General features: G+C 30.2%; 31 non-coding genes across 31 annotated transcripts; all 31 read left to right on the top strand.

Annotated features, from left to right (window-relative positions):
- The first annotated feature begins 1,218 nt into the window (after window positions 1-1,218).
- LOC144836517 (U5 spliceosomal RNA) lies at window positions 1,219-1,338 on the top strand. Its single transcript, XR_013611345.1, has one exon. It is a non-coding gene; the product is annotated as a U5 spliceosomal RNA (small nuclear RNA).
- Window positions 1,339-1,866: 528 nt separating this feature from the next.
- On the top strand, window positions 1,867-1,986 carry LOC144836513 (U5 spliceosomal RNA). The gene has a single exon (XR_013611341.1). It is a non-coding gene; the product is annotated as a U5 spliceosomal RNA (small nuclear RNA).
- Window positions 1,987-2,392: 406 nt separating this feature from the next.
- On the top strand, window positions 2,393-2,512 carry LOC144836434 (U5 spliceosomal RNA). The gene has a single exon (XR_013611265.1). It is a non-coding gene; the product is annotated as a U5 spliceosomal RNA (small nuclear RNA).
- Window positions 2,513-2,917: 405 nt separating this feature from the next.
- On the top strand, window positions 2,918-3,036 carry LOC144836495 (U5 spliceosomal RNA). The gene has a single exon (XR_013611323.1). It is a non-coding gene; the product is annotated as a U5 spliceosomal RNA (small nuclear RNA).
- Window positions 3,037-3,564: 528 nt separating this feature from the next.
- LOC144836503 (U5 spliceosomal RNA) lies at window positions 3,565-3,684 on the top strand. Its single transcript, XR_013611331.1, has one exon. It is a non-coding gene; the product is annotated as a U5 spliceosomal RNA (small nuclear RNA).
- A 410-nt stretch (window positions 3,685-4,094) lies between these two features.
- Window positions 4,095-4,214, top strand: LOC144836478 (U5 spliceosomal RNA). The gene has a single exon (XR_013611308.1). It is a non-coding gene; the product is annotated as a U5 spliceosomal RNA (small nuclear RNA).
- A 406-nt stretch (window positions 4,215-4,620) lies between these two features.
- LOC144836477 (U5 spliceosomal RNA) lies at window positions 4,621-4,740 on the top strand. The gene has a single exon (XR_013611307.1). It is a non-coding gene; the product is annotated as a U5 spliceosomal RNA (small nuclear RNA).
- Window positions 4,741-5,268: 528 nt separating this feature from the next.
- Window positions 5,269-5,387, top strand: LOC144836493 (U5 spliceosomal RNA). The gene has a single exon (XR_013611321.1). It is a non-coding gene; the product is annotated as a U5 spliceosomal RNA (small nuclear RNA).
- Window positions 5,388-5,794: 407 nt separating this feature from the next.
- LOC144836476 (U5 spliceosomal RNA) lies at window positions 5,795-5,914 on the top strand. The gene has a single exon (XR_013611306.1). It is a non-coding gene; the product is annotated as a U5 spliceosomal RNA (small nuclear RNA).
- Window positions 5,915-6,320: 406 nt separating this feature from the next.
- Window positions 6,321-6,440, top strand: LOC144836475 (U5 spliceosomal RNA). The gene has a single exon (XR_013611305.1). It is a non-coding gene; the product is annotated as a U5 spliceosomal RNA (small nuclear RNA).
- Window positions 6,441-6,968: 528 nt separating this feature from the next.
- LOC144836492 (U5 spliceosomal RNA) lies at window positions 6,969-7,087 on the top strand. The gene has a single exon (XR_013611320.1). It is a non-coding gene; the product is annotated as a U5 spliceosomal RNA (small nuclear RNA).
- Window positions 7,088-7,494: 407 nt separating this feature from the next.
- LOC144836474 (U5 spliceosomal RNA) lies at window positions 7,495-7,614 on the top strand. The gene has a single exon (XR_013611304.1). It is a non-coding gene; the product is annotated as a U5 spliceosomal RNA (small nuclear RNA).
- Window positions 7,615-8,020: 406 nt separating this feature from the next.
- LOC144836433 (U5 spliceosomal RNA) lies at window positions 8,021-8,140 on the top strand. The gene has a single exon (XR_013611264.1). It is a non-coding gene; the product is annotated as a U5 spliceosomal RNA (small nuclear RNA).
- A 403-nt stretch (window positions 8,141-8,543) lies between these two features.
- LOC144836473 (U5 spliceosomal RNA) lies at window positions 8,544-8,663 on the top strand. Its single transcript, XR_013611303.1, has one exon. It is a non-coding gene; the product is annotated as a U5 spliceosomal RNA (small nuclear RNA).
- A 406-nt stretch (window positions 8,664-9,069) lies between these two features.
- On the top strand, window positions 9,070-9,189 carry LOC144836472 (U5 spliceosomal RNA). The gene has a single exon (XR_013611302.1). It is a non-coding gene; the product is annotated as a U5 spliceosomal RNA (small nuclear RNA).
- A 528-nt stretch (window positions 9,190-9,717) lies between these two features.
- Window positions 9,718-9,836, top strand: LOC144836491 (U5 spliceosomal RNA). Its single transcript, XR_013611319.1, has one exon. It is a non-coding gene; the product is annotated as a U5 spliceosomal RNA (small nuclear RNA).
- A 407-nt stretch (window positions 9,837-10,243) lies between these two features.
- Window positions 10,244-10,363, top strand: LOC144836432 (U5 spliceosomal RNA). Its single transcript, XR_013611263.1, has one exon. It is a non-coding gene; the product is annotated as a U5 spliceosomal RNA (small nuclear RNA).
- A 405-nt stretch (window positions 10,364-10,768) lies between these two features.
- On the top strand, window positions 10,769-10,888 carry LOC144836501 (U5 spliceosomal RNA). Its single transcript, XR_013611329.1, has one exon. It is a non-coding gene; the product is annotated as a U5 spliceosomal RNA (small nuclear RNA).
- A 527-nt stretch (window positions 10,889-11,415) lies between these two features.
- On the top strand, window positions 11,416-11,535 carry LOC144836502 (U5 spliceosomal RNA). The gene has a single exon (XR_013611330.1). It is a non-coding gene; the product is annotated as a U5 spliceosomal RNA (small nuclear RNA).
- Window positions 11,536-11,945: 410 nt separating this feature from the next.
- On the top strand, window positions 11,946-12,065 carry LOC144836471 (U5 spliceosomal RNA). The gene has a single exon (XR_013611301.1). It is a non-coding gene; the product is annotated as a U5 spliceosomal RNA (small nuclear RNA).
- Window positions 12,066-12,471: 406 nt separating this feature from the next.
- On the top strand, window positions 12,472-12,591 carry LOC144836512 (U5 spliceosomal RNA). Its single transcript, XR_013611340.1, has one exon. It is a non-coding gene; the product is annotated as a U5 spliceosomal RNA (small nuclear RNA).
- Window positions 12,592-13,119: 528 nt separating this feature from the next.
- LOC144836490 (U5 spliceosomal RNA) lies at window positions 13,120-13,238 on the top strand. The gene has a single exon (XR_013611318.1). It is a non-coding gene; the product is annotated as a U5 spliceosomal RNA (small nuclear RNA).
- Window positions 13,239-13,645: 407 nt separating this feature from the next.
- Window positions 13,646-13,765, top strand: LOC144836470 (U5 spliceosomal RNA). The gene has a single exon (XR_013611300.1). It is a non-coding gene; the product is annotated as a U5 spliceosomal RNA (small nuclear RNA).
- A 528-nt stretch (window positions 13,766-14,293) lies between these two features.
- LOC144836515 (U5 spliceosomal RNA) lies at window positions 14,294-14,412 on the top strand. Its single transcript, XR_013611343.1, has one exon. It is a non-coding gene; the product is annotated as a U5 spliceosomal RNA (small nuclear RNA).
- Window positions 14,413-14,819: 407 nt separating this feature from the next.
- LOC144836431 (U5 spliceosomal RNA) lies at window positions 14,820-14,939 on the top strand. The gene has a single exon (XR_013611262.1). It is a non-coding gene; the product is annotated as a U5 spliceosomal RNA (small nuclear RNA).
- A 3,281-nt stretch (window positions 14,940-18,220) lies between these two features.
- LOC144836469 (U5 spliceosomal RNA) lies at window positions 18,221-18,340 on the top strand. Its single transcript, XR_013611299.1, has one exon. It is a non-coding gene; the product is annotated as a U5 spliceosomal RNA (small nuclear RNA).
- Window positions 18,341-18,746: 406 nt separating this feature from the next.
- LOC144836516 (U5 spliceosomal RNA) lies at window positions 18,747-18,866 on the top strand. Its single transcript, XR_013611344.1, has one exon. It is a non-coding gene; the product is annotated as a U5 spliceosomal RNA (small nuclear RNA).
- Window positions 18,867-20,639: 1,773 nt separating this feature from the next.
- LOC144836506 (U5 spliceosomal RNA) lies at window positions 20,640-20,759 on the top strand. The gene has a single exon (XR_013611334.1). It is a non-coding gene; the product is annotated as a U5 spliceosomal RNA (small nuclear RNA).
- Window positions 20,760-21,165: 406 nt separating this feature from the next.
- LOC144836468 (U5 spliceosomal RNA) lies at window positions 21,166-21,285 on the top strand. The gene has a single exon (XR_013611297.1). It is a non-coding gene; the product is annotated as a U5 spliceosomal RNA (small nuclear RNA).
- A 528-nt stretch (window positions 21,286-21,813) lies between these two features.
- Window positions 21,814-21,933, top strand: LOC144836498 (U5 spliceosomal RNA). The gene has a single exon (XR_013611326.1). It is a non-coding gene; the product is annotated as a U5 spliceosomal RNA (small nuclear RNA).
- A 406-nt stretch (window positions 21,934-22,339) lies between these two features.
- Window positions 22,340-22,459, top strand: LOC144836467 (U5 spliceosomal RNA). Its single transcript, XR_013611296.1, has one exon. It is a non-coding gene; the product is annotated as a U5 spliceosomal RNA (small nuclear RNA).
- The last annotated feature ends 62 nt before the right edge of the window (window positions 22,460-22,521 follow it).

Here is a 22,521-nt window from a genome sequence, read left to right as displayed (position 1 = left end):
ATCACGACAAGTTATTGAGAATGTAATGTCCTTCACACCAACAATTGTTCTCGCAGCTATAGAAAAAATTTCAAAATGTTTGTATTCGATTGCTAGAAATTTAAGACTAAACTTAAAATTTTCTGATTAATGGTTGCTGAGAATTTGATATGGCCATTTTCTGGACCAATGGTCAAAAATAGAGTTTCATGGTAACTTTTGGCAAACGTTCTCCATTAGAGTGTATAGGAATATGGATCTGCTTAGAATTTTGACACCAACAACTTTTGAGATATGAAAAATTTGCTCCAAGCCAAAAATGTTTGTTCTGGCGGTATACCAAAGGTCAAAATTACGTGTTTATTGACACTTTTATGATTTTTTACATTAGGGCAAATATAAGCATATACTTTGTGAGTAATTTCAGACCAAAATAACCACTTTCTAATCAATTGTTGCTAAGATTGGCCAATTTCTTCACCAGTGGTCCATTTTTGGAAAAAATTGTCGATTAGATGTGAATAGAAAAATGACTAAGTAGTTTTTAACCAACATTTTTCCAATTCACCCAGTAGTTACCAAGTTACTCACAGTTATGACTTTTACCATATTGACATTTTGGCCCCGGCATCTAATTTTTTTTTTCAGCCAACAACAAAAAACTAGGTTAATATAGTTTGAGGGTGCAGGTAAACCCTTTCTGGTTCCCCTACTAATTGAGTGTCAACTCGATTTTTTAATCCCTTGTTTTGATACAAGAGTACTATGAATTCAATGTTATAATACAAATTATTATTGTACAGCTTCTCAGATTGAGTTTCTATGGGACATATATTGTACGGCGATGTTGTATTTTTAATGGAAACCTTATATTATAAAACGAATTAAATATTAAAAGTTTTAAAATACATTCAATTCAAATTTCCACAATTCATTTCCTTTTACGTGGCACTCGCTCACATTGAAAGGCCACTAGTCAACTTTAAAACACAATTACAGTATTTGAAATATGCGAATGAATAAATGTTTATTATTGTCTTTTATTTGTTTTTAAAGTTTGGAAAAATTAATATACATTATTATTTTATAAATTATTAGTCAAAATGCTTTAAACCGATAGTGTTAAACTTTCTAGTGCAGCTGGACCAAGTTTTATGCATTTCGTTAGGTCTACATGATTTCAAAGCTATTTATTTCGATAGGTGATGCTATGTATATGCTATAGGTACAGGTTTCTAATCACTCTGGTTTCTCTGCATCACGCATAAATCTTTCGCCTTTTACTAAAGATTTCCATGTAGAGAAACAACTATTGAGTTTTAACTCAATTGTTCTCAACCTTTGTTTTGGTACAAGGGTATTTATGAATTAAATGTTAGAATAATAATTAGTATTGAACGATCCGACAGCTTCTCAGACTGAGTTTCTATGTACGGCTATGGTGTATTTTCAATCGAAACTTTATTTTATTATACCAGTTAAAGTATGCCTAGAAAATAAATATTAATCCTGTAGTTTAAATACATTGAAATAAAAATTAATTTCAACAAAATATTCTATCATTTATTCCCTTGATCTTGGCATTTGTGACACAGTGAAAGGCCATTGTCAACTTCACAATACAATTATTTGAAATATGCAAATGTGGCATATCCTTTTTTGTGTTCTATTTGTTTAAAAAATAAAAGTTTAGAAAAATGAATAAACATTATTATTTTTATAAATTATTAGTCAAAATGTTTTAAACCGATAGTGGTAAACTTTCTAGTCCAGCTGGACCAAGAGTTATGCATTTCGTTAATATTTAGTACGGTAGGTCTACATGAATTCAAACCTATTTATTTCGATAGGTGATGCTATGTATATACTATAGGTACAGGTTTCTAATCACTGTGGTTTCTCTGCATCACGCATAAATCTTTCGCCTTTTACTAAAGATTTCCGTGTAGAGGAACAACTATTGAGTTTCAACTCAATTTTTCTCAACCCTTGTTTTGGTACAAGGGTATTTATGAATTAAATGTTAGAATAACAATTAGTATTGTACGATCCGACAGCTTCTCACACTGAGTTTCTATGTACGGTATGATGTTTTTCAATGATTTCTTGATCTTGGCATTTGCTACATAGTAAACTGGTTAACTTTAAGTTACAATTATTTGAAATATGCAAATGATGGCATGTCTTTTTGATGCCTTTTATTTGTTTTAAAAGTTTGGAAAAATTAATAAACATTATTATTTTTATAAATTATTAGTCAAAATGTTTTAAACCGCTAGTGGTAAACTTTCTAGTGCAGCTGGACCAAGAGTTATGCATTTCGTTAATATTTAGTACGGTAGGTCTACATGAATTCAAACCTATTTATTTCGATAGGTGATGCTATGTATATACTATAGGTACAGGTTTCTAATCACTCTGGTTTCTCTGCATCACGCATAAATCTTTCGCCTTTTACTAAAGATTTCCGTGTAGAGGAACAACTATTGAGTTTCAACTCAATTTTTCTAAACCCTTGTTTTGGTACAAGGGTATTTATGAATTAAATGTTAGAATAACAATTAGTATTGTACAATCCGACAGCTTTCCAGACTGAGTTTCTATGTACGGTATGATGTTTTTCAATGATTCCTTGACCTTGGCATTTGCTACTTAGTCAACTGGTTAACTTTAAGTTACAATTATTTGAAATATGCAAATGATGGCATGTCTTTTTTTGCCATTTATTTGTTTTAAAAGTTTGGAAAAATTAATAAACATTATTATTTTTATAAATTATTAGTCAAAATGCTTTAAAACGATAGTGTTAAACTTTCTAGTGCAGATGAACCAAGATTTATACATTTCGTTAATGGTTAGTACGGTAGGTCTACATGAATTCAAACCTATTTATTTCGATAGGTGATGCTATGTATATACTATAGGTACAGGTTTCTAATCACTCTGGTTTCTCTGCATCACGCATAAATCTTTCGCCTTTTACTAAAGATTTCCGTGTAGAGGAACAACTATTGAGTTTCATTTCAATTTTTCTCAACCTTTGTTTTTGTACAAGGGTATTTATGAATTAAATGTTAGAATAACAATTAGTATTGTACGATCCGACAGCTTTTCACACTGAGTTTCTATGTACGGTATGATGTTTTTTCATACGAAACTAAATTTTATTATACCAGTTACTGTATGCCTAAAAAATAAATATTAATCCTGTAGTTTAAATACATTGAATTAAGAATTAATTTCAACAAAATATTCTATCATTTATTCCCTTGATCTTGGCATTTGTGACACAGTGAAAGGCCATTGTCAACTTCACAATACAATTATTTGAAATATGCAAATGTGGCATGTCCTTTTTTGTCTTCTATTTGTTTAAAAAATAAAAGTTTAGAAAAATGAATAAACATTATTATTTTTATAAATTATTAGTCAAAATATTTTAAACCGCTAGTGGTAAACTTTCTAGTGCAGCTGGACCAAGAGTTATGCATTTCGTTAATATTAAGTACGGTAGGTCTACATGAATTCAAACCTATTTATTTCGATAGGTGATGCTATGTATATACTATAGGTACAGGTTTCCAATCACTCTGGTTTCTCTGCATCACGCATAAATCTTTCGCCTTTTACTAAAGATTTCCGTGTAGAGGAACAACTATTGAGTTTTAGCTCAATTTTTCTCAACCTTTGTTTTCGTACAAGGGTATTTATGAATTAAATGTTAGAATAACAATTAGTATTGTACGATCCGACAGCTTTTCACACTGAGTTTCTATGTACGGTATGATGTTTTTCAATGATTCCTTGATCTTGACATTTGCTACATAGTCAACTGGTTAACTTCACAATACAATCATTTGAAATATGCAAATGTGGCATGTCCTTGTTTGTCTTCTATTTTGTTTAAAAAAATAAAAGTTTAGAAAAATTAATAAACATTGATTCTTATAAATTATTAGTCAAAATGTTTTAAACCGATAGTGGTAAACTTTCTAGTGCAGCTGGACCAAGAGTTATGCATTTCGTTAATATTTAGTACGGTAGGTCTACATGAATTCAAACCTATTTATTTCGATAGGTGATGCTATGTATATACTATAGGTACAGGTTTCTAATCACTCTGGTTTCTCTGCATCACGCATAAATCTTTCGCCTTTTACTAAAGATTTCCGTGTAGAGGAACAACTATTGAGTTTCAACTCAATTTTTCTCAACCCTTGTTTTGGTACAAGGGTATTTATGAATTAAATGTTAGAATAACAATTAGTATTGTACAATCCGACAGCTTTCCAGACTGAGTTTCTATGTACGGTATGATGTTTTTCAATGATTCCTTGACCTTGGCATTTGCTACTTAGTCAACTGGTTAACTTTAAGTTACAATTATTTGAAATATGCAAATGATGGCATGTCTTTTTTATGCCTTTTATTTGTTTTAAAAGTTTGGAAAAATTAATAAACATTATTATTTTTATAAATTATTAGTCAAAATGTTTTAAACCGATAGTGGTAAACTTTCTAGTGCAGCTGGACCAAGAGTTATGCATTTCGTTAATATTTAGTACGGTAGGTCTACATGAATTCAAACCTATTTATTTCGATAGGTGATGCTTTGTATATACTATAGGTACAGGTTTCCAATCACTCTGGTTTCTCTGCATCACGCATAAATCTTTCGCCTTTTACTAAAGATTTCCGTGTAGAGGAACAACTATTGAGTTTCAACTCAATTTTTCTCAACCCTTGTTTTGGTACAAGGGTATTTATTAATTAAATGTTAGAATAATAATTAGTATTGTACGATCCGACAGCTTCTCATACTAAGTTTCTAGGTACGGCTATGATGTTTTTTCATACGAAACTAAATTTTATTGTACCAGTTACTGTATGCCTAAAAAATAATTATTAATCCTGTAGTTTAAATACATTGAATTAAGAATTAATTTCAACAAAATATTCTATCATTTATTCCCTTGATCTTGGCATTTGTGACACAGTGAAAGGCCATTGTCAACTTCACAATACAATTATTTGAAATATGCAAATGTGGCATGTCCTTTTTTGTCTTCTATTTGTTTAAAAAATAAAAGTTTAGAAAAATGAATAAACATTATTATTTTTATAAATTATTAGTCAAAATGTTTTAAACCGATAGTGGTAAACTTTCTAGTCCAGCTGGACCAAGAGTTATGCATTTCGTTAATATTTAGTACGGTAGGTCTACATGAATTCAAACCTATTTATTTCGATAGGTGATGCAATGGATATACTAAAGGTACAGGTTTCTAATTGCTCTGGTTTCTCTGCATCACGCATAAATCTTTCGCCTTTTACTAAAGATTTCCGTGTAGAGGAACAACTATTGAGTTTCAACTCAATTTTTCTCAACCCTTGTTTTTGTACAAGGGTATTTATGAATTAAATGTTAGAATAACAATTAGTATTGTACGATCCGACAGCTTCTCACACTGAGTTTCTATGTACGGTATGATGTTTTTCAATGATTTCTTGATCTTGGCATTTGCTACATAGTAAACTGGTTAACTTTAAGTTACAATTATTTGAAATATGCAAATGATGGCATGTCTTTTTGATGCCTTTTATTTGTTTTAAAAGTTTGGAAAAATTAATAAACATTATTATTTTTATAAATTATTAGTCAAAATGTTTTAAACCGCTAGTGGTAAACTTTCTAGTGCAGCTGGACCAAGAGTTATGCATTTCGTTAATATTTAGTACGGTAGGTCTACATGAATTCAAACCTATTTATTTCGATAGGTGATGCTATGTATATACTATAGGTACAGGTTTCTAATCACTCTGGTTTCTCTGCATCACGCATAAATCTTTCGCCTTTTACTAAAGATTTCCGTGTAGAGGAACAACTATTGAGTTTCAACTCAATTTTTCTCAACCCTTGTTTTGGTACAAGGGTATTTATGAATTAAATGTTAGAATAACAATTAGTATTGTACGATCCGACAGCTTCTCAAACTGAGTTTCTATGTACGGTATGATGTTTTTCAATGATTTCTTGATCTTGGCATTTGCTACATAGTAAACTGGTTAACTTTAAGTTACAATTATTTGAAATATGCAAATGATGGCATGTCTTTTTGATGCCTTTTATTTGTTTTAAAAGTTTGGAAAAATTAATAAACATTATTATTTTTATAAATCATTAGTCAAAATGTTTTAAACCGCTAGTGGTAAACTTTCTAGTGCAGCTGGACCAAGAGTTATGCATTTCGTTAATATTTAGTACGGTAGGTCTACATGAATTCAAACCTATTTATTTCGATAGGTGATGCTATGTATATACTATAGGTACAGGTTTCTAATCACTCTGGTTTCTCTGCATCACGCATAAATCTTTCGCCTTTTACTAAAGATTTCCGTGTAGAGGAACAACTATTGAGTTTCAACTCAATTTTTCTCAACCCTTGTTTTGGTACAAGGGTATTTATTAATTAAATGTTAGAATAATAATTAGTATTGTACGATCCGACAGCTTCTCATACTCAGTTTCTAGGTACGGCTATGATGTTTTTTCATACGAAACTAAATTTTATTGTACCAGTTACTGTATGCCTAAAAAATAATTATTAATCCTGTAGTTTAAATACATTGAATTAAGAATTAATTTCAACAAAATATTCTATCATTTATTCCCTTGATCTTGGCATTTGTGACACAGTGAAAGGCCATTGTCAACTTCACAATACAATTATTTGAAATATGCAAATGTAGCATGTCCTTTTTTGTCTTCTATTTGTTTAAAAAATAAAAGTTTAGAAAAATGAATAAACATTATTATTTTTATAAATTATTAGTCAAAATGTTTTAAACCGATAGTGGTAAACTTTCTAGTCCAGCTGGACCAAGAGTTATGCATTTCGTTAATATTTAGTACGGTAGGTCTACATGAATTCAAACCTATTTATTTCGATAGGTGATGCAATGGATATACTAAAGGTACAGGTTTCTAATTGCTCTGGTTTCTCTGCATCACGCATAAATCTTTCGCCTTTTACTAAAGATTTCCGTGTAGAGGAACAACTATTGAGTTTCAACTCAATTTTTCTCAACCCTTGTTTTTGTACAAGGGTATTTATGAATTAAATGTTAGAATAACAATTAGTATTGTACGATCCGACAGCTTCTCACACTGAGTTTCTATGTACGGTATGATGTTTTTCAATGATTTCTTGATCTTGGCATTTGCTACATAGTAAACTGGTTAACTTTAAGTTACAATTATTTGAAATATGCAAATGATGGCATGTCTTTTTGATGCCTTTTATTTGTTTTAAAAGTTTGGAAAAATTAATAAACATTATTATTTTTATAAATTATTAGTCAAAATGTTTTAAACCGCTAGTGGTAAACTTTCTAGTGCAGCTGGACCAAGAGTTATGCATTTCGTTAATATTTAGTACGGTAGGTCTACATGAATTCAAACCTATTTATTTCGATAGGTGATGCTATGTATATACTATAGGTACAGGTTTCTAATCACTCTGGTTTCTCTGCATCACGCATAAATCTTTCGCCTTTTACTAAAGATTTCCGTGTAGAGGAACAACTATTGAGTTTCAACTCAATTTTTCTCAACCCTTGTTTTGGTACAAGGGTATTTATGAATTAAATGTTAGAATAACAATTAGTATTGTACGATCCGACAGCTTCTCACACTGAGTTTCTATGTACGGTATGATGTTTTTCAATGATTTCTTGATCTTGGCATTTGCTACATAGTAAACTGGTTAACTTTAAGTTACAATTATTTGAAATATGCAAATGATGGCATGTCTTTTTGATGCCTTTTATTTGTTTTAAAAGTTTGGAAAAATTAATAAACATTATTATTTTTATAAATTATTAGTCAAAATGTTTTAAACCGCTAGTGGTAAACTTTCTAGTGCAGCTGGACCAAGAGTTATGCATTTCGTTAATATTTAGTACGGTAGGTCTACATGAATTCAAACCTATTTATTTCGATAGGTGATGCTATGTATATACTATAGGTACAGGTTTCTAATCACTCTGGTTTCTCTGCATCACGCATAAATCTTTCGCCTTTTACTAAAGATTTCCGTGTAGAGGAACAACTATTGAGTTTCAACTCAATTTTTCTAAACCCTTGTTTTGGTACAAGGGTATTTATGAATTAAATGTTAGAATAACAATTAGTATTGTACAATCCGACAGCTTTCCAGAATGAGTTTCTATGTACGGTATGATGTTTTTCAATGATTCCTTGACCTTGGCATTTGCTACTTAGTCAACTGGTTAACTTTAAGTTACAATTATTTGAAATATGCAAATGATGGCGTGTCTTTTTTTGCCTTTTATTTGTTTTAAAAGTTTGGAAAAATTAATAAACATTGATTCTTATAAATTATTAGTCAAAATGTTTTAAACCGATAGTGGTAAACTTTCTAGTGCAGCTGGACCAAGAGTTATGCATTTCGTTAATATTTAGTACGGTAGGTCTACATGAATTCAAACCTATTTATTTCGATAGGTGATGCTATGTATATACTATAGGTACAGGTTTCTAATCACTCTGGTTTCTCTGCATCACGCATAAATCTTTCGCCTTTTACTAAAGATTTCCGTGTAGAGGAACAACTATTGAGTTTCAACTCAATTTTTCTCAACCCTTGTTTTGGTACAAGGGTATTTATGAATTAAATGTTAGAATAACAATTAGTATTGTACAATCCGACAGCTTTCCAGACTGAGTTTCTATGTACGGTATGATGTTTTTCAATGATTCCTTGACCTTGGCATTTGCTACTTAGTCAACTGGTTAACTTTAAGTTACAATTATTTGAAATATGCAAATGATGGCATGTCTTTTTTATGCCTTTTATTTGTTTTAAAAGTTTGGAAAAATTAATAAACATTATTATTTTTATAAATTATTAGTCAAAATGTTTTAAACCGATAGTGGTAAACTTTCTAGTGCAGCTGGACCAAGAGTTATGCATTTCGTTAATATTTAGTACGGTAGGTCTACATGAATTCAAACCTATTTATTTCGATAGGTGATGCTTTGTATATACTATAGGTACAGGTTTCCAATCACTCTGGTTTCTCTGCATCACGCATAAATCTTTCGCCTTTTACTAAAGATTTCCGTGTAGAGGAACAACTATTGAGTTTCAACTCAATTTTTCTCAACCCTTGTTTTGGTACAAGGGTATTTATTAATTAAATGTTAGAATAATAATTAGTATTGTACGATCCGACAGCTTCTCATACTAAGTTTCTAGGTACGGCTATGATGTTTTTTCATACGAAACTAAATTTTATTGTACCAGTTACTGTATGCCTAAAAAATAATTATTAATCCTGTAGTTTAAATACATTGAATTAAGAATTAATTTCAACAAAATATTCTATCATTTATTCCCTTGATCTTGGCATTTGTGACACAGTGAAAGGCCATTGTCAACTTCACAATACAATTATTTGAAATATGCAAATGTGGCATGTCCTTTTTTGTCTTCTATTTGTTTAAAAAATAAAAGTTTAGAAAAATGAATAAACATTATTATTTTTATAAATTATTAGTCAAAATGTTTTAAACCGATAGTGGTAAACTTTCTAGTCCAGCTGGACCAAGAGTTATGCATTTCGTTAATATTTAGTACGGTAGGTCTACATGAATTCAAACCTATTTATTTCGATAGGTGATGCAATGGATATACTAAAGGTACAGGTTTCTAATTGCTCTGGTTTCTCTGCATCACGCATAAATCTTTCGCCTTTTACTAAAGATTTCCGTGTAGAGGAACAACTATTGAGTTTCAACTCAATTTTTCTCAACCCTTGTTTTTGTACAAGGGTATTTATGAATTAAATGTTAGAATAACAATTAGTATTGTACGATCCGACAGCTTCTCACACTGAGTTTCTATGTACGGTATGATGTTTTTCAATGATTTCTTGATCTTGGCATTTGCTACATAGTAAACTGGTTAACTTTAAGTTACAATTATTTGAAATATGCAAATGATGGCATGTCTTTTTGATGCCTTTTATTTGTTTTAAAAGTTTGGAAAAATTAATAAACATTATTATTTTTATAAATTATTAGTCAAAATGTTTTAAACCGCTAGTGGTAAACTTTCTAGTGCAGCTGGACCAAGAGTTATGCATTTCGTTAATATTTAGTACGGTAGGTCTACATGAATTCAAACCTATTTATTTCGATAGGTGATGCTATGTATATACTATAGGTACAGGTTTCTAATCACTCTGGTTTCTCTGCATCACGCATAAATCTTTCGCCTTTTACTAAAGATTTCCGTGTAGAGGAACAACTATTGAGTTTCAACTCAATTTTTCTAAACCCTTGTTTTGGTACAAGGGTATTTATGAATTAAATGTTAGAATAACAATTAGTATTGTACAATCCGACAGCTTTCCAGACTGAGTTTCTATGTACGGTATGATGTTTTTCAATGATTCCTTGACCTTGGCATTTGCTACTTAGTCAACTGGTTAACTTTAAGTTACAATTATTTGAAATATGCAAATGATGGCATGTCTTTTTTTGCCTTTTATTTGTTTTAAAAGTTTGGAAAAATTAATAAACATTATTATTTTTATAAATTATTAGTCAAAATGCTTTAAAACGATAGTGTTAAACTTTCTAGTGCAGATGAACCAAGATTTATACATTTCGTTAATGGTTAGTACGGTAGGTCTACATGAATTCAAACCTATTTATTTCGATAGGTGATGCTATGTATATACTATAGGTACAGGTTTCTAATCACTCTGGTTTCTCTGCATCACGCATAAATCTTTCGCCTTTTACTAAAGATTTCCGTGTAGAGGAACAACTATTGAGTTTCATTTCAATTTTTCTCAACCTTTGTTTTCGTACAAGGGTATTTATGAATTAAATGTTAGAATAACAATTAGTATTGTACGATCCGACAGCTTTTCACACTGAGTTTCTATGTACGGTATGATGTTTTTCCATACGAAACTAAATTTTATTATACCAGTTACTGTATGCCTAAAAAATAAATATTAATCCTGTAGTTTAAATACATTGAATTAAGAATTAATTTCAACAAAATATTCTATCATTTATTCCCTTGATCTTGGCATTTGTGACACAGTGAAAGGCCATTGTCAACTTCACAATACAATTATTTGAAATATGCAAATGTGGCATGTCCTTTTTTGTCTTCTATTTGTTTAAAAAATAAAAATTTAGAAAAATGAATAAACATTATTATTTTTATAAATTATTAGTCAAAATATTTTAAACCGCTAGTGGTAAACTTTCTAGTGCAGCTGGACCAAGAGTTATGCATTTCGTTAATATTAAGTACGGTAGGTCTACATGAATTCAAACCTATTTATTTCGATAGGTGATGCTATGTATATACTATAGGTACAGGTTTCCAATCACTCTGGTTTCTCTGCATCACGCATAAATCTTTCGCCTTTTACTAAAGATTTCCGTGTAGAGGAACAACTATTGAGTTTTAGCTCAATTTTTCTCAACCTTTGTTTTCGTACAAGGGTATTTATGAATTAAATGTTAGAATAACAATTAGTATTGTACGATCCGACAGCTTTTCACACTGAGTTTCTATGTACGGTATGATGTTTTTCAATGATTCCTTGATCTTGACATTTGCTACATAGTCAACTGGTTAACTTCACAATACAATCATTTGAAATATGCAAATGTGGCATGTCCTTGTTTGTCTTCTATTTTGTTTAAAAAAATAAAAGTTTAGAAAAATTAATAAACATTGATTCTTATAAATTATTAGTCAAAATGTTTTAAACCGATAGTGGTAAACTTTCTAGTGCAGCTGGACCAAGAGTTATGCATTTCGTTAATATTTAGTACGGTAGGTCTACATGAATTCAAACCTATTTATTTCGATAGGTGATGCTATGTATATACTATAGGTACAGGTTTCTAATCACTCTGGTTTCTCTGCATCACGCATAAATCTTTCGCCTTTTACTAAAGATTTCCGTGTAGAGGAACAACTATTGAGTTTCAACTCAATTTTTCTCAACCCTTGTTTTGGTACAAGGGTATTTATGAATTAAATGTTAGAATAACAATTAGTATTGTACAATCCGACAGCTTTCCAGACTGAGTTTCTATGTACGGTATGATGTTTTTCAATGATTCCTTGACCTTGGCATTTGCTACTTAGTCAACTGGTTAACTTTAAGTTACAATTATTTGAAATATGCAAATGATGGCATGTCTTTTTTATGCCTTTTATTTGTTTTAAAAGTTTGGAAAAATTAATAAACATTATTATTTTTATAAATTATTAGTCAAAATGTTTTAAACCGATAGTGGTAAACTTTCTAGTGCAGCTGGACCAAGAGTTATGCATTTCGTTAATATTTAGTACGGTAGGTCTACATGAATTCAAACCTATTTATTTCGATAGGTGATGCTTTGTATATACTATAGGTACAGGTTTCCAATCACTCTGGTTTCTCTGCATCACGCATAAATCTTTCGCCTTTTACTAAAGATTTCCGTGTAGAGGAACAACTATTTAGTTTCAACTCAATTTTTCTCAACCCTTGTTTTGGTACAAGGGTATTTATTAATTAAATGTTAGAATAATAATTAGTATTGTACGATCCGACAGCTTCTCATACTAAGTTTCTAGGTACGGCTATGATGTTTTTTCATACGAAACTAAATTTTATTGTACCAGTTACTGTATGCCTAAAAAATAATTATTAATCCTGTAGTTTAAATACATTGAATTAAGAATTAATTTCAACAAAATATTCTATCATTTATTCCCTTGATCTTGGCATTTGTGACACAGTGAAAGGCCATTGTCAACTTCACAATACAATTATTTGAAATATGCAAATGTGGCATGTCCTTTTTTGTCTTCTATTTGTTTAAAAAATAAAAGTTTAGAAAAATGAATAAACATTATTATTTTTATAAATTATTAGTCAAAATGTTTTAAACCGATAGTGGTAAACTTTCTAGTCCAGCTGGACCAAGAGTTATGCATTTCGTTAATATTTAGTACGGTAGGTCTACATGAATTCAAACCTATTTATTTCGATAGGTGATGCAATGGATATACTAAAGGTACAGGTTTCTAATTGCTCTGGTTTCTCTGCATCACGCATAAATCTTTCGCCTTTTACTAAAGATTTCCGTGTAGAGGAACAACTATTGAGTTTCAACTCAATTTTTCTCAACCCTTGTTTTTGTACAAGGGTATTTATGAATTAAATGTTAGAATAACAATTAGTATTGTACGATCCGACAGCTTCTCACACTGAGTTTCTATGTACGGTATGATGTTTTTCAATGATTTCTTGATCTTGGCATTTGCTACATAGTAAACTGGTTAACTTTAAGTTACAATTATTTGAAATATGCAAATGATGGCATGTCTTTTTGATGCCTTTTATTTGTTTTAAAAGTTTGGAAAAATTAATAAACATTATTATTTTTATAAATTATTAGTCAAAATGTTTTAAACCGCTAGTGGTAAACTTTCTAGTGCAGCTGGACCAAGAGTTATGCATTTCGTTAATATTTAGTACGGTAGGTCTACATGAATTCAAACCTATTTATTTCGATAGGTGATGCTATGTATATACTATAGGTACAGGTTTCTAATCACTCTGGTTTCTCTGCATCACGCATAAATCTTTCGCCTTTTACTAAAGATTTCCGTGTAGAGGAACAACTATTGAGTTTCAACTCAATTTTTCTCAACCCTTGTTTTGGTACAAGGGTATTTATTAATTAAATGTTAGAATAATAATTAGTATTGTACGATCCGACAGCTTCTCATACTCAGTTTCTAGGTACGGCTATGATGTTTTTTCATACGAAACTAAATTTTATTGTACCAGTTACTGTATGCCTAAAAAATAATTATTAATCCTGTAGTTTAAATACATTGAATTAAGAATTAATTTCAACAAAATATTCTATCATTTATTCCCTTGATCTTGGCATTTGTGACACAGTGAAAGGCCATTGTCAACTTCACAATACAATTATTTGAAATATGCAAATGTAGCATGTCCTTTTTTGTCTTCTATTTGTTTAAAAAATAAAAGTTTAGAAAAATGAATAAACATTATTATTTTTATAAATTATTAGTCAAAATGTTTTAAACCGATAGTGGTAAACTTTCTAGTCCAGCTGGACCAAGAGTTATGCATTTCGTTAATATTTAGTACGGTAGGTCTACATGAATTCAAACCTATTTATTTCGATAGGTGATGCAATGGATATACTAAAGGTACAGGTTTCTAATTGCGCTGGTTTCTCTGCATCACGCATAAATCTTTCGCCTTTTACTAAAGATTTCCGTGTAGAGGAACAACTATTGAGTTTCAACTCAATTTTTCTCAACCCTTGTTTTTGTACAAGGGTATTTATGAATTAAATGTTAGAATAACAATTAGTATTGTACGATCCGACAGCTTCTCACACTGAGTTTCTATGTACGGTATGATGTTTTTCAATGATTTCTTGATCTTGGCATTTGCTACATAGTAAACTGGTTAACTTTAAGTTACAATTATTTGAAATATGCAAATGATGGCATGTCTTTTTGATGCCTTTTATTTGTTTTAAAAGTTTGGAAAAATTAATAAACATTATTATTTTTATAAATTATTAGTCAAAATGTTTTAAACCGCTAGTGGTAAACTTTCTAGTGCAGCTGGACCAAGAGTTATGCATTTCGTTAATATTTAGTACGGTAGGTCTACATGAATTCAAACCTATTTATTTCGATAGGTGATGCTATGTATATACTATAGGTACAGGTTTCTAATCACTCTGGTTTCTCTGCATCACGCATAAATCTTTCGCCTTTTACTAAAGATTTCCGTGTAGAGGAACAACTATTGAGTTTCAACTCAATTTTTCTAAACCCTTGTTTTGGTACAAGGGTATTTATGAATTAAATGTTAGAATAACAATTAGTATTGTACAATCCGACAGCTTTCCAGACTGAGTTTCTATGTACGGTATGATGTTTTTCAATGATTCCTTGACCTTGGCATTTGCTACTTAGTCAACTGGTTAACTTTAAGTTACAATTATTTGAAATATGCAAATGATGGCATGTCTTTTTTTTGCCTTTTATTTGTTTTAAAAGTTTGGAAAAATTAATAAACATTATTATTTTTATAAATTATTAGTCAAAATGCTTTAAACCGATAGTGTTAAACTTTCTAGTGCAGATGGACCAAGATGTATACATTTTTCGTTAATGTTTAGTACGGTAGGTCTACATGAATTCAAACCTATTTATTTTGATAGGTGATGCAATGGATATACTAAAGGTACAGGTTTCTAATTACTCTGGTTTCTCTGCATCACGCATAAATCTTTCGCCTTTTACTAAAAAGCATTCGATACAGTCTGGAGAGAAGGACTAATAAAAGCATTACGCCGAATCGGTATAAAAGGTAACCTAATTAATATCGTACAAAATTTATATGAGAATGTTAAATGTAAGGTCTAATTTGCTAATTTAGAGACGGAGTTATTTGATATCGATGAAGGTGTTAAACAGGGATGCTCGTTATCGCCAACACTCTTCTCAATATACATCAATGAATTACGTATAATGCTTAACAACTCAGATCTAGGTGTTAACATCTTTAACACTAAAATGAATTGTTTATTATGGGCCGACGACGTCGTGCTAATAGGAGAAAACGAGAAGGAACTTAAAATGCTCCTACAAACTACTACAGAATTCGCTAAAGAATGGAAAATGTCATTTAATTATGATAAATCAAATGTCCTTATCACAGGACAAAGGACCAACTTATATAGAAAATGGAGGTTAGGAAACAATTCTATAACAGAAACTGATAAATACAAATACTTGGGAGTATATATTTCTCGTACGTTGTCGGACAATCTTCACATAGACGAAGCTATCAAGAAGGGTAATCGCATCATTGCGTATATTAAATCCATTATAAATGAACAAGATGATTTTAACAGAATTTATTACGGGGACCTATTATGGAAATCTATCGGAATCCCTACCATTAATTACGCATGCTCAGTTTGGTACTGTAACGGAAAAACAACAATGGCAAAAGTTGAAAACCTGCAGTTTTTAATGGCGAGAACCATTCTTAAGGCTCCGCGTAACGTTGCAAAAGAGGCTCTATATGGTGACTTGGGCTGGCAATCACTAGAATCGCTTCAAAACTACTCTCGGATTAAATATTTTAACCGCCTAAAAAACATGGAGAAGGACAGATGGTCCAATGTGATTTTTAACGCCATAAACATTCTTGAAGATAAATTAAAATGGGGATGGTTAAATCAAGTTAAAGAAGCCTTACATAAATGTAACATGGGTGATATGTTCACCAACGAATCACCTGGTAATTGGTTAACTCAATTTAAATGCAAGAACAAAGATATCGATAATAACGAATGGCAGAAGAGAGCACAATCAAAATCATCTCTGACACAATATATATTGTACAAGAATAAACCGATACTAGAACCATACCTTCTTTACAAAAATGACTTTAAAAGAAGTTGTTTGAAATTTAAGGCGAGATCGAACTCTCTAAACCTTGAAGGTAGGAAACAGTCATGGTCACCCATGAGTACGGGTATGTGTGCACTCTGCAATAATGACACTGAAACTATCGCACACTTTATGTTAGAATGTAATACATTTAGTAAATTAAGAGAAGAAATCTTCTACCCAATGAAATTACAATTAATGAATAACGGGTTTGAACATTATTGGAAATCTTTCTACGAAGGAACCTCTGAAATGAAATTACATTTGTTATTAGACAATTTATATAATGAAAACGTTGTTCTTGGGGAAATTTTTGACTTGGCTTGTAAAAAATACCTACAAAGTGCCTGGGATACCAGGTTAGATATATATAAGAAATTACCAACATTACCCCAATAATTAGCCTATTTGGCTTTTACATTGATAAACTAGTTTATTTGCTTTTATTTTATTTTGCTAACTTCAAATTTTGTGTTTATCTCGATTTTTGTAAAAATAATCATGATTATGTATTATTTATACTTTTGACCTTTTGTATCTTTATACTGTTATTCAATTGTTTTTTAGTTTTATTTTCTATGTATAAGTTTTTTTTTTTTTTTTTTTTTTTTTTTCTGTCAGACATTTTAACTTATTTAGTTTATACATTGATAGACCAGTTAGATATACCAATAACTAATCATTAAACAAATAAAATCTTGTACTTGCTGTTTTCTATATCTATAATTTCAAGTACATATAAACATATATTTGTGCTTATTTCGATTTATGTAGTAATTTTATCATGATTATGTATTATTTATACTGTTCACCTACAGTGTATTGTACCTTTATTCTTTATTTTTTGTTTTTTGGTTTTTTTTTATTTACTATGTATAAGTATTTTTTTTTTCTGTCTGACATTTTTTAAGTAGGCCCTAATGTGTATTTACTACTGACCTATTGCATCGATTTATTGATTTGCTCGTAATACAATTTTTTTTAAGTATCTACTCAAGTGTGCAATTACTACTGTACATTTGTTTTTGTTTTGTTTTTTTGTTTTTTTTCCAATGTAAGTTAATTATGTAAGTTTTATCATCATTTACCTTTTATATGTTTTTGTTTATATTTGTATGGACGCACCACCGAAAGGTGTGTGCCACTGATTCGAAAGTGAGTACCAATAAATACTGAAATACTGAAATACTAAAGATTTCCGTGTAGAGGAACAACTATTGAGTTTCAACTCAATTTTTCTCAACCCTTGTTTTTGTACAAGGGTATTTATGAATTAAATGTTAGAATAATAATTAGTATTGTACGATCCGACAGCTTCTCACACTGAGTTTCTATGTACGGTATGATGTTTTTCAATGATTTCTTGATCTTGGCATTTGCTACATAGTAAACTGGTTAACTTTAAGTTACAATTATTTGAAATATGCAAATGATGGCATGTCTTTTTTATGCCTTTTATTTGTTTTAAAAGTTTGGAAAAATTAATAAACATTATTATTTTTATAAATTATTAGTCAAAATGTTTTAAACCGCTAGTGGTAAACTTTCTAGTGCAGCTGGACCAAGAGTTATGCATTTCGTTAATATTTAGTACGGTAGGTCTACATGAATTCAAACCTATTTATTTCGATAGGTGATGCTATGTATATACTATAGGTACAGGTTTCTAATCACTCTGGTTTCTCTGCATCACGCATAAATCTTTCGCCTTTTACTAAAGATTTCCGTGTAGAGGAACAACTATTGAGTTTCAACTCAATTTTTCTCAACCCTTGTTTTGGTACAAGGGTATTTATGAATTAAATGTTAGAATAACAATTAGTATTGTACAATCCGACAGCTTTCCAGACTGAGTTTCTATGTACGGTATGATGTTTTTCAATGATTCCTTGACCTTGGCATTTGCTACTTAGTCAACTGGTTAACTTTAAGTTACAATTATTTGAAATATGCAAATGATGCCATGTCTTTTTTATGCCTTTTATTTGTTTTAAAAGTTTGGAAAAATTAATAAACATTATTATTTTTATAAATTATTAGTCAAAATGTTTTAAACCGATAGTGGTAAACTTTCTAGTGCAGCTGGACCAAGAGTTATGCATTTCGTTAATATTTAGTACGGTAGGTCTACATGAATTCAAACCTATTTATTTCGATAGGTGATGCTATGTATATACTATAGGTACAGGTTTCCAATCACTCTGGTTTATCTGCATCACGCATAAATCTTTCGCCTTTTACTAAAGATTTCCGTGTAGAGGAACAACTATTGAGTTTCAACTCAATTTTTCTCAACCCTTGTTTTGGTACAAGGGTATTTATTAATTAAATGTTAGAATAATAATTAGTATTGTACGATCCGACAGCTTCTCATACTAAGTTTCTAGGTACGGCTATGATGTTTTTTCATACGAAACTAAATTTTATTATACCAGTTACTGTATGCCTAAAAAATAATTATTAATCCTGTAGTTTAAATACATTGAATTAAGAATTAATTTCAACAAAATATTCTATCATTTATTCCCTTGATCTTGGCATTTGTGACACAGTGAAAGGCCATTGTCAACTTCACAATACAATTATTTGAAATATGCAAATGTGGCATGTCCTTTTTTGTCTTCTATTTGTTTAAAAAATAAAAGTTTAGAATGAAATTACAATTAATGAATAACGGGTTTGAACATTATTGGAAATCTTTCTACGAAGGAACCTCTGAAATGAAATTACATTTGTTATTAGACAATTTATATAATGAAAACGTTGTTCTTGGGGAAATTTTTGACTTGGCTTGTAAAAAATACCTACAAAGTGCCTGGGATACCAGGTTAGATATATATAAGAAATTACCAACATTACCCCAATAATTAGCCTATTTGGCTTTTACATTGATAAACTAGTTTATTTGCTTTTATTTTATTTTGCTAACTTCAAATTTTGTGTTTATCTCGATTTTTGTAAAAATAATCATGATTATGTATTATTTATACTTTTGACCTTTTGTATCTTTATACTGTTATTCAATTGTTTTTTAGTTTTATTTTCTATGTATAAGTTTTTTTGTTTTTTTTTCTGTCAGTTAGATATACCAATAACTAATCATTAAACAAATAAAATCTTGTACTTGCTGTTTTCTATATCTATAATTTCAAGTACATATAAACATATATTTGTGCTTATTTCGATTTATGTAGTAATTTTATCATGATTATGTATTATTTATACTGTTCACCTATTGTACCTTTATTCTTTATTTTTTGTTTTTTAGTTTTTTTTTATTTACTATGTATAAGTTTTTTTTTTTTCTGTCTGACATTTTTTAAGTAGGCCCTAATGTGTATTTACTACTGACCTATTGCATCGATTTATTGATTTGCTCGTAATACAATTTTTTTAAAGTATCTACTCAAGTGTGCAATTACTACTGTACATTTGTTTTTGTTTTGTTTTTTGTTTTTTTGTTTTTTTTCCAATGTAAGTTAATTATGTAAGTTTTATCATCATTTACCTTTTATATGTTGTTGTTTATATTTGTATGGACGCACCACCGAAAGGTGTGTGCCACTGATTCGAAAGTGAGTACCAATAAATACTGAAATACTGAAATACTAAAGATTTCCGTGTAGAGGAACAACTATTGAGTTTCAACTCAATTTTTCTCAACCCTTGTTTTTGTACAAGGGTATTTATGAATTAAATGTTAGAATAACAATTAGTATTGTACGATCCGACAGCTTCTCACACTGAGTTTCAATGTACGGTATGATGTTTTTCAATGATTTCTTGATCTTGGCATTTGCTACATAGTAAATTGGTTAACTTTAAGTTACAATTATTTGAAATATGCAAATGATGGCATGTCTTTTTTATGCCTTTTATTTGTTTTAAAAGTTTGGAAAAATTAATAAACATTATTATTTTTATAAATTATTAGTCAAAATGTTTTAAACCGCTAGTGGTAAACTTTCTAGTGCAGCTGAACCAAGAGTTATGCATTTCGTTAATATTAGTACGGTAGGCCTACATGAATTCAAACCTATTTATTTCGATAGGTGATGCTATGTATATACTATAGGTACAGGTTTCTAATCACTCTGGTTTCTCTGCATCACGCATAAATCTTTCGCCTTTTACTAAAGATTTCCGTGTAGAGGAACAACTATTGAGTTTCAACTCAATTTTTCTCAACCCTTGTTTTGGTACACGGGTATTTATGAATTAAATGTTAGAATAACAATTAGTATTGTACAATCCGACAGCTTTCCAGACTGAGTTTCTATGTACGGTATGATGTTTTTCAATGATTCCTTGACCTTGGCATTTGCTACTTAGTCAACTGGTTAACTTTAAGTTACAATTATTTGAAATATGCAAATGATGGCATGTCTTTTTTATGCCTTTTATTTGTTTTAAAAGTTTGGAAAAATTAATAAACATTATTATTTTTATAAATTATTAGTCAAAATGTTTTAAACCGATAGTGGTAAACTTTCTAGTGCAGCTGGACCAAGAGTTATGCATTTCGTTAATATTTAGTACGGTAGGTCTACATGAATTCAACCCTATTTATTTCGATAGGTGATGCTATGTATATACTATAGGTACAGGTTTCCAATCACTCTGGTTTCTCTGCATCACGCATAAATCTTTCGCCTTTTACTAAAGATTTCCGTGTAGAGGAACAACTATTGAGTTTCAACTCAATTTTTCTCAACCCTTGTTTTGGTACAAGGGTATTTATTAATTAAATGTTAGAATAATAATTAGTATTGTACGATCCGACAGCTTCTCATACTAAGTTTCTAGGTACGGCTATGATGTTTTTTCATACGAAACTAAATTTTATTGTACCAGTTACTGTATGCCTAAAAAATAATTATTAATCCTGTAGTTTAAATACATTGAATTAAGAATTAATTTCAACAAAATATTCTATCATTTATTCCCTTGATCTTGGCATTTGTGACACAGTGAAAGGCCATTGTCAACTTCACAATACAATTATTTGAAATATGCAAATGTGGCATGTCCTTTTTTGTCTTCTATTTGTTTAAAAAATAAAAGTTTAGAAAAATGAATAAACATTATTATTTTTATAAATTATTAGTCAAAATGTTTTAAACCGATAGTGGTAAACTTTCTAGTCCAGCTGGACCAAGAGTTATGCATTTCGTTAATATTTAGTACGGTAGGTCTACATGAATTCAAACCTATTTATTTCGATAGGTGATGCAATGGATATACTAAAGGTACAGGTTTCTAATTGCTCTGGTTTCTCTGCATCACGCATAAATCTTTCGCCTTTTACTAAAGATTTCCGTGTAGAGGAACAACTATTGAGTTTCAACTCAATTTTTCTCAACCCTTGTTTTGGTACAAGGGTATTTATGAATTAAATGTTAGAATAACAATTAGTATTGTACAATCCGACAGCTTTCCAGACTGAGTTTCTATGTACGGTATGATGTTTTTCAATGATTCCTTGACCTTGGCATTTGCTACTTAGTCAACTGGTTAACTTTAAGTTACAATTATTTGAAATATGCAAATGATGGCATGTCTTTTTTATGCCTTTTATTTGTTTTAAAAGTTTGGAAAAATTAATAAACATTATTATTTTTATAAATTATTAGTCAAAATGTTTTAAACCGATAGTGGTAAACTTTCTAGTGCAGCTGGACCAAGAGTTATGCATTTCGTTAATATTTAGTACGGTAGGTCTACATGAATTCAAACCTATTTATTTCGATAGGTGATGCTATGTATATACTATAGGTACAGGTTTCCAATCACTCTGGTTTCTCTGCATCACGCATAAATCTTTCGCCTTTTACTAAAGATTTCCGTGTAGAGGAACAACTATTGAGTTTCAACTCAATTTTTCTCAACCCTTGTTTTGGTACAAGGGTATTTATTAATTAAATGTTAGAATAATAATTAGTATTGTACGATCCGACAGCTTCTCATACTC

The sequence above is a fragment of the Antedon bifida genome, chromosome 2, assembly GCF_963402885.1.
Source record: "Antedon bifida chromosome 2, ecAntBifi1.1, whole genome shotgun sequence".
NCBI lineage: Eukaryota > Metazoa > Echinodermata > Crinoidea > Comatulida > Antedonidae > Antedon > Antedon bifida.
The sequence above is the reverse complement of the archived record's forward strand: the minus strand, read 5'-3'. Positions and strand labels throughout refer to the sequence as shown.